Genomic DNA, 16,420 nt, shown 5'->3' on the forward strand with positions numbered 1-16,420 from the left:
ACGTGGGACCGATTAGTATTCCAGCACTGACTGTACACACTGGGTGAGGTACAGTGGGGATAACAGAGGCCGCAACAGTTCACTTTCTGCCATGGGGGTATTTATTCGGCCACGTTTCCTGCCAGTTTCCAGCAGTGTGATAAATCTTTGGCAAATTTAAGTCCAACTTAACTGCAAGAGTCTAATTATCGGAAGTTGTTTAGGGAGATGGATGTCATAAAATCATTTTATATATTTTAATATTTTAATGATTTACTGGTAGACATTACTACACGGATTAATATGCTTTAACACAACAATGATAAAGGCAGTGATGATGGTGCTAAAGTCCATTAATAACAGCAGGGTTGTTGGTTGAAAATGCACGTGCATCTTAATAAAAAGAGAGTTCCATTTAATTAATTATTATTATTTTAAAATTCAGATTAATTAGCAAATAATGAATAAGATGTTAAGTCTATAAAAAGCTTATCCCTAATTAAAATAGTGTTTTTTAAAAATGTGTACAAGATCAACAATCCAACATCCTCGAATAATGTCTCACCTCTGAATTGCAAATTTATCATAAAACATAAAGGAACATCTCATTTTGTATTGTCAGCTGTGGCTTAATGTATTCAGCTCCAGCCTTAATCCATAGCTGGATGTATAGACAGACAGGCGCAGAGGAGGCATGGAGACAGTCAGTCAGTCAGACAGACAGTCAGACAGACAGGTCGCTCCAGAGGTGACCGGGGAATCCTGCTCTCTCTGTGCCGGCAGACAGAGCCTCCTCCTCGGCCACTGCTCCTCCTCCCCTCCCCTCCCTCTGCCCTGGTTGCGCGTTGGGGGATCCAACGACGTCACACAAGCACACACATATATACACACACACACACACAAGCAGACACACACATACACACGCCCTCTCTCTCTCTCCCTCTCTCTCTCTCTCTCTCCGCTCTCTGCCTCTCCGTCTCTCTCACTCTCACTCTCCTCTATGCTGCTATTCTGGGAAGTGGCGCTTGGAATAACCCCCGTGTGCGTATGAGTGTGTGTGTGCGTGTGTATGTGTCTCCTGATTTCACCCTGACACACGCACACATACACACTCACAACACAGTCAGACGCACACATTTACAGTCTGTCTGACTGCAGTAGTGGAGCTCCGGCAGCAGAAATCCGGTCGGAAAGGATTCCTTCCATTTTTACGCGCAACTTTTCCTCCGTCGGCCGCCTCGCCGCGACGTTTCCACCGCTTCCCCCTCGACTGTTGTGGATTTCTAACAACCATCTACCGGTCTGTTTCTAACGGAGAGGAGTCCAAGCCCGCCCGGAATCGGATCTCCTGTCACCGGGGTTTGCTTGTTGTCATTCTCGCACGGAGACGGAGACGCGCAGCCGGAGCGCAGGCAGAAGGTAAGAGCGGAAAACCCTTTACCGGACATATTCTCACACATATCACAGTGACAGCGGGCTTTTTCTGCGCCATGGCGGACATTATGATGTGTTTTCAAGGCACTTGATCTTTTGCTCAGCTTATAAGGACAAGGCTATGCAGGGGGAATACCCCGGGCACGCATTGCATTGCATGCAGATTACCCGGGTTGCGTAATATCCTGAGGAATTTGCAGTAGCCTGCACGGCCAGGCTGGATACAAGGCCGGGGGGGAGAGGGAGATAGAGGGAGAGAGGGAGGGGGCATGTTGCTGGATATGAAGCTGTGAAAGTGGAAGCTCGGATAGGTGTGATGGTGTAGTTTTTTGGCGTCTGGAAGGTCGATTTTCTGCATTTGTGGGAACACAAACAAAGCCGCGTTTCCTGCATCAGGTTGCTTTGAGCAGACTTTCACCTGCAAATCCCTGTAATATTCACATCCTATAATCACCGTACAGTTCCTGTGGAGTGTTCAAAAGTGAGTTTAAGCTGTGACCTTAGCGCACTCTCTGTGGTTATTTCCTTGTTGCTGCCACAGTGATCACACTGTGGCAGCTTGCAGACATTCGCAGAGACGCTTGCTGTACAGTAGGTTGTGTCTACTAAAATGAACGCTGGAACACAGGCAAGTTCTTTTTCAGATGGGAGTGACTTTATCTCATATGCTCATCGTTTGTTTCCTCTGTGTATGTGTCTGTGTATGAGAGAGGGAGAGAGAGATGGTGGGTGGTGCGCTGGCTGGTTCCGGGAATGTTCCATGACGTGTTGCCGTCTAGTGAGGGGCCCCAGCCGGGGAGACTGCGACGCACGGCCGGGCCCTGCTGCTCTCTCTGTCCCTCTCTCCCTTTAACAAGCCTGCTGATACTCCTGTGCTGGAAAATATGTCAGTCTTTCCTCGCTGCGTTTCCAGAAAAGAGATTTCGTGTGTTATTGCGTGTCATAATCCCTCTCTGCAGGGAAGCTCCCCCTCTCTTCTTATTGCACCTCCACCCCTCAGCAGAGAAGTCAGAGGTCAAAGGTCAGGGTCAAACGCCAAGATATGCAACAGGTGCTGGAGATCCTGCTCAAGGACGCTGCCCAGCAGGGCAGATGAGTGGCAGGAAGAGGTTTTAGCTGCAGGTCTGAAACAGCTGAAGGACGCTGTGCTGGATAGCTGCTGCCAACATGACTGTGGTTCTCAGGGCATTTGTCTGATGTTTATTTGTCACCAAAAGCAAAAAATAAAGAACCCGAACAAGTGGAACAATCAAGATCAAACAGTTTCTGCACCGAAGGCACGCATAAATTAAATGAATACTATTTTTATGATAAATTGCGAGAAAGAAAACCTGTAAAATATCTGCAAAGATACTGTTGCAAAAGCAGGATAACGATATTAATAAATAGTTTTACAAGCTGCATTGTCACATCTGCGTGTTTTTGTTGTCTTTTTGTCAGGGAAGGCAGCTAATTTTAAACTGACACAGTGAGGGTGATATTTTTGGAAACAACAAAAAGCTGTGTGCACCGCAAAACAATTAGAGAAAATGGCAGGAATAAATGAGCCGTGAAATAAAGAGAGAGAGAGAGAGAGAGAGCTGTCGATGAACACTTTGTGTCTCTTTCTACAAGCTGCAGAAGAAAAAGCGTTCACTAGGACTGGCCTCGAGTGTGTTTGAGGTCGGTGCTGGTGGGGTTAGTAGCCTGTAGCTGAGGAGATCATTACAGTATGTATTCTGCTGTCAGGACACATGCTGGTGACTCTGAGCGTGCACGTGTCTGTGGCAGATACGTGTTTGAGAGCGTGCACGGGGGAAGGCCGACCTACGTACCATCTGTCCCACTGCCACCTCAGATGGGCATCGTGGTGTACTGCGTAGGAGCACACATCCATGCACACACACACACACACACACATGCACTGTTACCAGGGAGGACAGGCGTATGGAGAACATGCATGAGGTGTGAGTTGATTTTCTGCACTAAACATTCAATTAATTTGTTACTTAGGCCTTGTGGGAACTCTGTGTGTGTGTGTGTGGATGTGTGTCTACAACATGCTGCAATTGTACAAGCAGCAGCAGCAGCAGCAGCCAGTGGGGCTGAAATGATCGCTCGAGCCAACAGTTCTTGATCCTTTGCCTCGAAGATTTGTTGACAGTAATCACTGTTGCACCGGGGCTGACACTGTTTTGGGAGCAGTTTCAGTTTGGAAGTGGCCAAGTTGCTGTGTTTGCATCTGGGCCACTCTAGTCTTAAAGGGCTTGGTATGTTTACCTCTGGCTGGCCTGCAGGCTCCACTGCAACAGATGTGTTCATTCATTTAATAGTGTTGTTCGGCCTTGTGGCGTTTTGTTTGGCGTTTTCCAAAAGTAAGATTAATTTTTTTTAAAATAGAAGAAGAAAGCCCTAGATCGATAAGTGTCATTCTAAACATGTTAATATGATTAAGCTGATCAAAATCTTTGGGATATTTTTTTACTGTTCAGTCTGATATTTTTACTAAAGTCAAAACATTTTTCTGTCATGTCTCCACAATCTCTTTGTTACAGATATATATAAATATAAAGACTTGTGAAATGGGGCTTTTCTAGCCATCAAATTAACCAACAAGTATGACAACAGGCAGCAGAGTAGCCATATAAAAACATTTTATCGCTTTTTTGAAAGCTGCTGTAGTTCAGAAGTCATCGTTAGGCTATCAACAGAACTTTTGTCAGCAACAGAGACGGCAGAATTTGTATGGTTATTATTTATTTGTGGTGTTGTTTTGTAGGACTTATTACAGGTCACCCAAATTACAGTTTAATTTATGAAAACAGATATTTGCAAGGAGCCCCTGCGATGAACCAGTGATGTGTCCTGGGTGTACTCCGACTCTCGCCCAATGCCAGCTGGTATAGGATCCCATATACAAAATAAAGTTTATATATAGCTAAAGAATAGATGGATAAAATCATCATAAATAAACTTCTTCCAAGGCATACAGTTTGCAAACCACCGCTCTAGCCTGCACGCACTGTGATGGTAATGTGGATCATGGGTTCACCTTAAAAGGAAGGTGGCATGACCTGACATTGCCAAGAGCTCTTTCTCTCCCATTTTATATGTATTTTATTCTAAAATAGCTTGAAAGTAGTGCAGTTGTCATGGGAAAATATAAAAACTGCTGGGCTGAGGCCCCAGTGTGTCAAGGTCCCAACAACGCCCCTGCATTCATTCATTCATTCATTCATTCATTCATTCATTCACTTAAGCCAACCTTTATTTAAAGCGCACAAAATCATTGAGGGCATGCCCTCATTTTCAGTGATGCCAGAAGCACAATTAAAACAGACAACAATAGAACACAGTTCAAAACAGTAACATTCGAGAGCGGAGTGGTTTGTAATCATGGTTTTAAATTGACCTATAATTATTAGCCCGAGGACAGCTGCCTGCATGAATCAGGCTGCCAGATTCAAACAGCACCCGTCTTTGAGAAGTTGTATATGTCAGTGGAGCGGTGTCATCCCATTTAACAACGTAGCATATGCCAGTGACATAAGGCAGTTGCATATGCTAATGTTTACAAGAATATTGTCAAAGTCCTGTGAAAACCTCTGAAATGTCAGCTAGGAAATACAGCTTTGTTTCCAGATTTGGGACATCACACTTTCTTGTTCACCAAATAGGTTTTTAAATCAGCTATTTAACTTAAAAGGTAGGATAATTCTCTGAAAAAGAAAAACAGGATTGCAAAGTAGGATTGCAAGAATTGGAGAATTCGAGATAGTAGTTTTAGAAGACTCAAATAGTAGGATAAACTGGTTTCCTAAAAAAATCCTAACTCCAGGCCCTCTAACTGTTTTCATGACTTTCAACCACATCTGATGGTCTCTTCATTTGATGGATTTCACATAGCTGTCATGAAGATAAAGTCGTTGTCAGCTGTCATGTGGTCATATACTGTACGGTGGGTAGAGCTGTGAAGTGAACAGATCCCTCATCTGATTACATTACAGTCCTCTGGAAGTGTTTTGTATTGAGCATGCTGTAGTTTCATGGCGTCCATTTTGGTTCAAAATCCTTAGCTAAGGCTGACATCCTGTTAAAAAACAAAACAGCAGCAGCCTGTCATGTCAAATTCATCCCAAGTAACTATTTGATTATCCGTTTTTCTTCCTTTTTTAACATCTCTACATTCTCCTCTATGCCTCTCCTCCTGCCTGTCTGTCCGTCCGTCTGTCTCACCGCCGGCTGTACATCAGCCAGTTAGCTGCAGATGTGTGAAGTTTGCATTTGCTGTCAATTATCACAGTGCACACATCATAGCTGGAGAATTTGAAATGACTGCAGATGTGTGGCATGGTGTGAAGAAGCAGCGCACACTCGCACACAGACACACACACACAGCTTTCATTACAGCTCAGAGTCACTGATGTGCAGAGCGTGTGCAGATGAGGCTAAACACCACGGAGCAATAAATATTCTCCACTGATAGAATTAGCAGCCGAGAGTACATCTTGTATTTACTGCTGAAGCAATTAGTTAATTACATAGATCACCCGGCCTCTGAAAATTGCTCTACTTTCGTTTGTTGTGGCCTCTTATCAACTGCATATTGATTGTTAGTTTGTTTAAAAGAAAAAAAAAAATTTAAAATGCAGTTTTGCTCTACTAGCTTCTTGTTGAGGGTGAAAGATTTATTTCCTCGATAAAAGATGTGACATGACGCTGCTATGCTTTGTGTTTTGGCATCCTTTGCCTCACCCAGTCTATTATCAGACACACCAGAGTTGTCTATTAACGACAAACAACATCTGTATTGCGACAAAATGCACGTACACACAGTTTGTCTCATTGGATCGTGCTGCTTTGAATTCAGTTGCACAATTTCACCAGCGTGTGTGTTTGTGTGTGTGATCACCTGAGAGCTGTAAAGGAACCTGAGAGCGCGCCGGCGACCGAGGTCCTGACAGCGACGGCTAAATTATTAAGACACACCCACACGTGTACGCACACACAAAGCCTAATGAGCTGGTTGACCGGCTTCTGCAGGTAAACTGGTCCTCTGTGGTTTGGGTTCTTATCTTTATACAAATGGAGGAGAGGAAGGAAAGGAGATGAAAAGCAAACTAGGAAGAGACGCTGTCAGCGGAAGAGAAGGGATAAAGAGGGAGGAAGAAGTAGATATGGAAACAGGAAGTGAAGCGAGGGAGGAGGAGGCAAGAGGAGAGTAGAAGAGAAAAAAATAATGCGAGAGAAAGAAGGACAAGAAATGAGGAGACAAGTGTACAAGAGGGAGATGAGGGGAAACAAGAGGAAACAAAACGAGGGGAGGATGGAGAGAAGGTGAGAGGAGAGGAAACAAGAAAGGAGGAGGAGGAAAGGAGAAAAGAGAAGTGTATAAGTGAAAGATGAGAGTAGAAGAGTGGATGATGAAGGAAGGAGAGGAGGAAGAGGAGGAAACAAGGAGTAACAGCAGGAGGAGGAGAGGAGATGAAGTACTGACACGAGTGAAGAGTTGAGGAAACAAATGTACAAAACGGAAAGGAAATGAGGAAAGGAAAGGAAAAAAGATGAGAGAAGAGGAAACAAGAAAGGAAGACAAGGAAAGGCAACAAAAGAAGGAAACTAGTGTACAAGAGAGAGGATGAGAGGAGAAGAATGGATGATGAGGGAGGAGGAGGAGGAAATAACAGTGCATGAAGTGGAGAAGAGATGAAGAAACCAGAGGAAAGGAGAGGAACGAGGTGAAGAGAGGAAACAAGAGAAGAGGAAGGAAGGAGGGGGGATGATGAAGGAGGAGGAAACGAGAAGTAACAGAGAGCAGGAAGAGGAGAGGAGAAAGGATGAGAGGTTTCTAAGCTGCACCAACAGAGGAGTTTGTCTCTTCTGTCGACTGACACACTTTTCATTTGAAGCACTTTTCTCAGCGGGGTGTGTGTGTGTGTGTGTGTGTTGTCCTCAGCTGTACAAAAAGGAAACTCTCCGTCTCTCTCCGTCCTCGCTGCCAGCTGAGGACATTTTTTTCATCCCTCAGCCAATCAGTGATCAACTTGCAGCTCTCCGACAACTGTGTGGCTCCATATCAGCCAATTGTAAGGCAGCATTTTTTATCAAGAAGGGAAATGTGATTGTTTTCTCCATCTCCGAGCTGCCCGCTGAAGACTGTGTGTGTGTTTATTCGTGTGTGTCGGGTATAAAGAGGCTGATATTGAAATACAATCTGTCTGTACTCAAAGGGAGACGCTGGATGCACTGTCAGGTGTGTTTGTGGCTGTTTAAATGGACAAGGAGATGATGCAGAGATAAGGGGAGGGAGGGAGAGAGAGAGCAGAGATGGAGAGAGAGACCTTTACCCAAACTGGCCTACTTTCTCAACAGCTTGTAATTAGTCTCACTTCATGCATTTATGCATCAGACATTGAAGCTAAATCAGTGTTTTGTAATCAGGAAATCCCAACAGACACAACCAACATTCAGTTTCCTCTACTGTACATTATATTGCCAATACGATCGCTTAAGATGTGCTCAGATGCTTTTGAACAACGTCGTCAATCTTCTCTGAAGAAATGTGAAAATGATCAGAGGACATATCACCATGAAGACGAGAGTTTAAATGAATAACTCGACTGATGTACAAATAATCAACAACTAATTGCTCAGCCATCATTTTTCAAGAAAAAACGTGAAAAATGTTGAATATTCTCAGGTTGCAGCCTTTCAAATGGCAGGATTTTCTGCTTATCTTTGTCAGTATACTGCTCATAAGGAATCTTTTTTTTTTTTTTAAATATACTTTTGTATGGTCCTTGCTTTAATTACTAATTTAGTCAGGTTATTTGTTAGAGTTTATACTTTTAACTTACTTACTTACTTTTAGGTTTTTAACCTTGACATTCAAGTCAGTCGGGTTAAATTATATTATATATAACATCGTAGGGTCTTAACTCTAATATTTAAACTTGTTAGGTAAATTTGACGGGAACGGTGATTCTAAAATGGTGAATTTTATGTTGTTACTGATAATGCTAGAGAAGAGAAGAATGCTACCTTTGCTAATCATGTAAAACTATTCATATTATTATAATATTTTGTGCATTCTGAGGTCCAGGACCTTAGCCTATACAGATTAGCTTAGCACAAACACTGGAAGCAAAGTCAGTAGCTGCAGTCAAACAAGCAAGAATATGTCCTCCAAAAGCTCCAAAAAGATCTATTTCACATGTTGTATCTTGTTAGCTAGCAAGTTAGCGACCACTAAGGATCAACTGGACTGTTGAGAAAAGAAAACATGCATGTTGAGAAGAAACTAGGCCCTGCGTCTTAAGCTAGCAGCAAGCTAACACCCACATCTTTGTATTTTGTTTTGTTCAAATGTCACATAGTTGAGATATAACTTGTAAATACAACTTTCGACTTGTGTGACACCTTTAAGAAAGTTTTGTTAGTATTTCACTGTTAAGTTACACACTGGTGCTAACAAGGCTAAACACTAGACCATCAAACACAGAAACAAACCTGATATCAGGATTCTCGTCCCCTGTAGCAAAGCCAACACGCGTCTTTCATGTACTTGAGTATTCCTTTAAGCTCAAGACAAACAAATTAATTTTAAAAGTCTTTGTTTTATTAGCAAAGAACAACCTAAAATCATGATAGTGACTAAGCAGTAAATTGCAGTCTATCAAATTCTTGTGTAACATGAAAGTCCTTGTAACTGTTGGGTTTCAGTGCGGCATTTGAAAGGTTTTGGACTTGATAAACTGCTTTTTAATTGATACTTTTGGCAAGCTGTTTTAAGACTTAATTGCAGGTATCTCAAACATCATTATGACTAGTCAGAATTGTTGTGCATGATGACACACAAACCAGGTTTCACATTGCATACTGACCCAGAAAAGCATTTGGACAGCGTTAAAGGAAGTTATGGTGGTTGTTGTGGTGGATAAGATTGTCAGAAAATGTTGTAAAATAGGAAAAACTTATCAGCAAAGAGTTTGTGGAGAACAAGGGCTTCATTCATTAGAGACTCGTAGTCGAAATTTACCAGAACTTTGGCCTTAGGCTGCTCTGATATGATGGAAATATGTCATATGTGGTCAGAGTTGCAGTGTCATTGTATGTTTGAAAAACAAACAGCCCCACCTCTGACTTGCTGTAGCTTCTGACGTAATTACAAATATCTGAAATTTTGTTTCACCTCAACGCTTTGGCTCGGGATATCTGTAATTACATGATGACTTGTCATAACTCCAGTTCAAGATATCTAAAACATCATTCTGACTTGTTCAAACATAACTTGTAGGGTATCCTATAAAAGGACAGGGTAGACATCTTGAACTGAAGGCAATTAAAGACATTTTGAACTGAAACTACAGTCTGTCATGATTCAGCTGCAGATGTCTGCAGTGCACATTGCTGAAATGAGGATATCTGTAATAAGAAACCTCATACACATGAACGGTAAAGACATTGTGGATATCTGAAATGTTCATTTTTGACTGTAGACAGAATTGAATGACAAATATCTATAATACATATCCAGCCTACCTATTTAAAGTTAGAAAAGCTAGCCTTAGATACCAAAATTAAATTTAATGAGATGCCCACTCTAAACAACTATTTCCTTGTTTGGTTTCATTGTTTTTCTTATTCATAGATGGATAATTGCCCAAATGCAGATGGTATGTCATCATATTTCCAGCAACTCCAGCATAGAATGATTTAAAAAAAAAAAAAAAAAAAGGTTCCTGTGAGCTAAAGCACTCGTTATCATCAGCTTTTGATGTCAGTTGCTCAGAATTTGCTGCCGCTATTTTGCGCCGACACTCTACAGTCAGACTGGGAACTATTTGGTTTTCTGCACCCACAGAAATGAAACCAGACCCAGAATACGGCTCAACGGCAAAATCGGCTCTTGAGTTTTTAGTAAAGTGCTAAACTCTCACTTTCTCACTCAGTTTTTCACTTTCAGGCTTGACTCATGAGTTATTATGTGCATGTAAAACTCTGGCATTATCTCTAGGGGATGTCCAAAATCACTTTGGGAAATATAGGCCATCGAAGTGACGCACGCTGTGCCTGGTTGGGGAAAATAGGTACATTGAAAACTGTAGATTAAAATGCTACAGTATAAAAAAAATCCTGCATTTTAGGGGGATTTTTTAAAACTAAAATGTCATCAGTAAACATTTGCATATCACAAATCATATCCTGTATATGGCATTTTCTTAATCAAAACAATTGAGCTGTATGATGACCCCTGAGGTCATCTATTGGTTCTGTGAGTGGCTGTTTGACACCCAGTGTGTTCCTGGGTTACTTAAGGGCTGACTGCAGTCTAATCTCTCTCTACTCTGTTTCCCTCCGCAGGTATTGGTCTGGTTATGGGTTAGTTTTCTTTGTTTAGGACGTTTGCATTTACAACACTTGCACAGACATAATTCATGCATACATCACGCACACACACCACTGACTCTAGGTATTCTCACAGCCCCATATTGGTTTGGTTTTTAATTTGTTATAATTTAAGGGAATAAAGATAAACTTTAATTTTTGAAACTTGGTATGTCTCTCCTTTTGTTGCGAACGTCTTGAGCGAGGTCGTAACAGCTGTCAGAAACTTTTTACATTTCTTCTATTTTCTGAGCTGCGCTTGTTGCAAGATGATCTTATTTACTGCTTATATTGTATGTGTTTTCCATTAAAGATTAATACAGTTAAATAACAGTATATGTAACTATCTGACTCAGTTTAGAGCGCCGTTCCCAGGCTTTGCAGCCCAACCTGGTATTATCTGCTACGGTTGAGTTTGTGGTAGCACAACGAAAACACCATCACAGTTACTGCTGTAGGTTTAGGGTGATTTATTTGCATATCCATACAAAAGATAAAAACACTTCAAAAAATATCAGGGGATGAAAAGAAATCCAATCTCAGCGGGCGAGACTGAACAGAAACCCCAGTGGGCTTTAAAAAAAAAAAAAAAGGAAAAACATCATCATCCAAAGAAAAAAGTGACAAAAGAAAACTGAAAATCAAGATGACATACGGATGACACCAGTGATCTGAAACTCTAAGACAGAATGTCATCTGTTTTTATTTGTTTATCGTTGGATTTATCGCAGAGTTTGAAATGTCAGTGTCAAATGCTCAGAATCCTCTAAGACAAGAGACTTCAGGGACTGAAGAAGCGTTTTTAGAAATTTATGATTACAAACCACAGGATCAGCGTGTCACTCCTGTTGTCATGGAGATTTTACAAAATTAAAACTGCTTTCTAAATAAATTTTTTGACATCAATTTAAACTCCACACTGATATTTATATGCTGAGAGAAGCTCGTGACCTTTTGACCTTTGAAGCTATTCAAGCTATGTTCACAATCCATGTTTTTATTTTTACATCACATGAACAGAAGCACACGGACACCTGCACAATAAACCCAGTGTCACTGGGCATTAATCTGGGATTTGCTCATATTTAGTGGAAGGAGCTTTACTGAAGTCCAACACTAATGTCAGGTGGTTCGGCCTGAATCACAGCAGGCGTTCCTCTTTGTCCCAAAGATGTTTTATGGAGCTGAGGTCAAGACTTTGGCCAGCTTTTTCACACCAAACTGGAAAACTGCTTCCTTGTGGACCTGGCTTCACGCTTGGGGCCATTGTAGTGCTGAAACAGGAAAGGACCTTCCCCAAACTGTTGCCACAAAGATAACCCTGAGAGCATACTATTGTCTGAAATATCTGGTATGGTGTAAGGAAATAGTTTTGGTTGGGAGCAGTTGCTAGGCAACCAGCAGAGACTCCAGGAAGGTAATGATCATTCCTGAGAAATAGTCCCTGTAAAACAGCAATTTGTCATTTTGACATCTCACGTTTGTACAGATGAAAGTAATGCGATATAACTTTTGTTGAACTTTAAAGATGCTTTAGGCTGATTTTGTTCACTTCACATGGAGCAAGGCTGCTTCTCCGTCTCTGCTGTCTTTGTGCTAAGCAGAGTTGCAGCTTGCTGTTATTTGTATTGTTAATTAACCTGTGAATTATTTTCTTTCTCTGAAATTATTTGGTTTTATTCTATAAAATGTCCAAAAATGGTGAAAAACGTCAATCATTGCTTCCTAAAGCCTATAATTAACTTAATCCAGTGTTGTTTTTGTCCAAAGAGATTCAGCTTGCTGTCTGGAGATGAAAGAAACCGAAGAAGAGTTAATTTTAGGATGCTGAAATCAGATAATTCAGACTTTTCGTTTCTTAAAAAAATGATGAAACAATCGATTTATCAAAATTGATGGCGAATAACTTAACAATTGACAGCTAATTGATTTATCGTATGCAGCTCTTGCGCTAAGCTACGCTATGCACCTGCGGGCTGTAGCCTTACATTTAACTGACAGACATCAGGGCAATGTTGATCTTGTCGTCTCAGTACAGTGTGGAACTTTCAGTCTGTGACGTGTCCGCTCTGCTGCTCAGCCCAAAATTTTGCATCTACAGTATGTGAATGTCTGCACTGAAGTATTAACTCTTGCCCAGAAAATTTATTTGCATATTTCCCAAATGTTGAACTTCTCCTGAACTTACAACAAGACCCAAATCAAAAATACGCAAATGCACTGGGGACAAGTCTGTCCAGGTACTTTTGGCAATATAGTGGTCACGGGCTTGACCAGCTTAACTCCCCCAACCCTGTCAGGTATTGTCTTGGTAGCTCACACCTTCAGTTCATTGTATTTTTGCACTACAACATTAAAGCCTGCATTTGGGGATATGTCAGGACAAGTGCAGAAGTTGAAGATGTTGTATGCACGTGGTCTTACAGTACAGAGTGTGATTACAACAGCTGGATTTACATAAAAGTTCTCTGTTTCTCTTCCTCCCTCAGGGGCAGTTTGTGGACTTGATAAACTGGGCGAGAGGACAAACAAGTTACACCAGGTAGGATCCAAAAACCAAGAACTCTGTGTGCATGTGTGTGATGGTTAGAGCTTGTACTGCCACACAACATTTCAAACTACACGACATGAAAGTACATTAGATGGTTTTATAAAGCCGCATTTTGTATTATTCGTCGTAAGTAAAGTATTTGTCAAGATAAAATGAGTGGCAAAGACAGTGTTAGTGAGAGGTTTATCTTGAGGATGCATGGCGTTAAGTTTTGGTAAAAGATTTAGATAAATAAAAGAAAATATGAGCTGCAATATGGCATTAATGAAAACCATAATCTTTTAAAGCAACAACAAAACAGCAACAGTAAGATGCTGTTAAGTGAAATATTGTAAAGAAAACAAGAAGACAAGTTTACCTAAAAACTCAACTGATGCAAATAAAACAGTTTTAAGATGTGCAGAAATAAAAGCACAATTATACAGTGTGTAATGTGAGAGCAGATTTGTGAAGTAAAATGTGGTGCCAGTGTAGAGAGATGTTACATTTCGTAAAATAAATTTAAATGAGTGATGAACACGTCCAAAAATGATGTCGTCTTCAAGGTGAAGTCCATCTGCTCAAACAGAGAGCACCTTAAACACAGAGCGACAGAGAGAGAGAGAGAACGGTGCAGAAGGACCTTTGTGTTAATAACCATCAACGTGATTTAAAATGGCTGATTCTTTTGTCATGAGAAAGAGAGGGAGGCTCACGCAGAGAAACAGACGGTAAGACAAGGAGGCAGTTGAGCTGTATTCATTTAACCAGAATTACTCTCACTGTTTTTTCCCGGCTGGTTGCCGAGGCAACCGGCCAGCTTCATTACCGGAGGTGTGACCTCGGCTGGGAGTGTAAATGACGAAGCTCACTTTAATGTTCCTGCTGCCTGCCATGATGTAAAGTTTCTGTAATTTTCTTTCCTTTACGAGCTTAAAATGGTTTGTTATATGAGCTAATTCTGCTCTCTGCACACACGATAATCAGGCCGGGGACTCCAAAGTTTTAGGCCAGCGTCACTAAAACTGTAAAACTGAGGACAGAGGACGTGTTGGGATGCTAACAGTTGCAAAACATAGATGCAATGTGGAAATAAGGAAATATTTAAATGTATTTTGCTGTTATGATGATGAAATGTGACAATAGACTTACTGCTACCTTTTTAACCTCTTAAGACCTGCCGTCCACATGCATGGACATCACATTTTGAGTTATATTACCACAGTAGTTACTTTTTTTAAAATTAGTTTTCATTTTTATTATTATTATTATTATTTAATTAGGATCCGAGTACCCAAAGGGTGTGAAGACTCTATTGGAACTGCTAGGGAATATTATTATTTCTTCATGACAACAAGACGCGTTTTTGAGGCCCTAAACATACTTGAAACTCCACAAAACTTGGCACACACATCAGACCTGGCAAAAATGTTTATAATTTGGTAGAAATACACACCTCAATAGAAAAATGGCTCCACAGCGCCACCTTGAAAATTTCAACGGAGTCCTGTTGGAAGCACGTTTGGCCTGGAGCTACGCAATTTCATAGGCATATAGAGCTGATCGGTACAAACAAAGAAGTCCACCAGAGCCAAGCTCTAAGATGCAGAACGGCTCAATTGCGCCCCCTACAATATTTCAACAGAGTCCCATCGCGGCTGCGTTTCACCTACAACTACGAAATTTGGCACACATATGTAGCAACTCGTGGCGCACAAAAAAGCCCAACAGGAAATCCGCCATGTTGGAGAAACAGCGAGCATGCTGGGCCATTTTCACTCAAAACATGCCAAATGTGCTTCCAATGGGACTCCACTGAAATTTTCAAGGTGGCGCTGTGGAGCCATTTTGGCAGTGACATGTCCAAGTCCCTTAAAATATCAACATTTTTTGCCAGTCCTGGTGTGTGTGGCGATTTTGATCAGTTTTCGTGAGTGTTTAGGCCCTCTAATTTGAGTTTCTAAATTGTGTTAAATAAAAATAAGTTGTCAAAAAATGTCCCTTTCCCTGTAATTATGTAAAACTCATTGAACATGTACAGGGAAAGGACCTGCAGCAAACGGATTTGAACCCATGGCTGCTGCATCAGAGACCATAGCCCCTGTTTATGGGTTGCCCACTCAACCAGTTGAGCTACTGGATCGCCTTGTTGAGCCTGTACCTTTAATAGTGAGAAAAACTAATATTTTAGTTTTTTCTTTATCACATAGAAATCTTGGCACAATTAGTGACAGAGTGCTGTAGTTGTAATATGAAAAAAAAAACCCAAAACAATACATCCTCTCTGGCTTTATGTGATATAAAGAATCAGAAGATGACGACTGAAGATGACACAAAGCACCATTTGTACATAAAGACACAGGACATGATGCAGTTTTAAAAGATATTGCATTAGAACAGCTCAAGCAGATCTCTTACCTCTACTTGTGCAGTTGCCACCACTATATTTAAAATACCGTGGAAGATAAGCAGAAAATGGAGCAATCCTAGACTAGCTTTCACATCCAAGGAGAGGCAACAGTGCTGCTGTTTTCTGTGTAGTAGACCATCAACGCTACAGGAAACAATGGGCAGGTCAAAGATCAAGAGGCCTCAGAACCTTGAAAACACATATAGCAAAGCATAAGCATCTCCTCACAATGATCATCAAGGACAAAAACGTTGTATTTTGAATTACAAATCAAAAGAGTGTCAGAGAAAGGAGCAGTGGAAGAACAGTGGCAGAGCGGGGACAGATAAAGGATAATACATGAAGGAAGATCTGTGAAATGGCTGCTGTGGTGAAGATTAAACTATAAACTCTGGATGGAAACGGGGTGACACTGGAGGGTTTTAGGATTAGCGATTGGCCTTTTGCTTTTTCAAATGTGTGGTGGTTGCAAATACGATGGGCAGCAGAAGAAACTGAGCGCCGTGTGTGTGTGAGAATGTGTGTGTCAGAGGTGTCACTTTGTCTTCCTGTGCAGCAGGCGGCTCGGTATCAAGGATGAGAGGAACTACTGTATGTCATCCAAACATCCTCTGTCTTTCTCTCCGTGTATCTCGCTCTCACATCATTCCTTCTTCTATACAGTACGTGTTGTCACCCACGAGTCTTCATTCGTGTGTGTG

At 41.4% G+C, this 16,420-nt stretch overlaps 1 long non-coding RNA gene across 1 annotated transcript in view; it reads left to right on the forward strand.

The window, feature by feature from the left end:
- Positions 1–963: 963 nt before the first annotated feature.
- LOC103373197 (uncharacterized) overlaps positions 964–16,420 on the forward strand; it is a 59,569-nt gene continuing 44,112 nt past the window's right edge. The window contains exons 1-2 of the long non-coding RNA XR_521043.1: positions 964–1,398; positions 13,269–13,321. This is a non-coding gene — a long non-coding RNA (uncharacterized LOC103373197). The remainder of the gene's footprint in view (positions 1,399–13,268; positions 13,322–16,420) is intronic.

Source organism: Stegastes partitus, unplaced genomic scaffold (genome assembly GCF_000690725.1).
Source record: "Stegastes partitus isolate 25-593 unplaced genomic scaffold, Stegastes_partitus-1.0.2 Scaffold1922, whole genome shotgun sequence".
Lineage (NCBI taxonomy): Eukaryota > Metazoa > Chordata > Actinopteri > Pomacentridae > Stegastes > Stegastes partitus.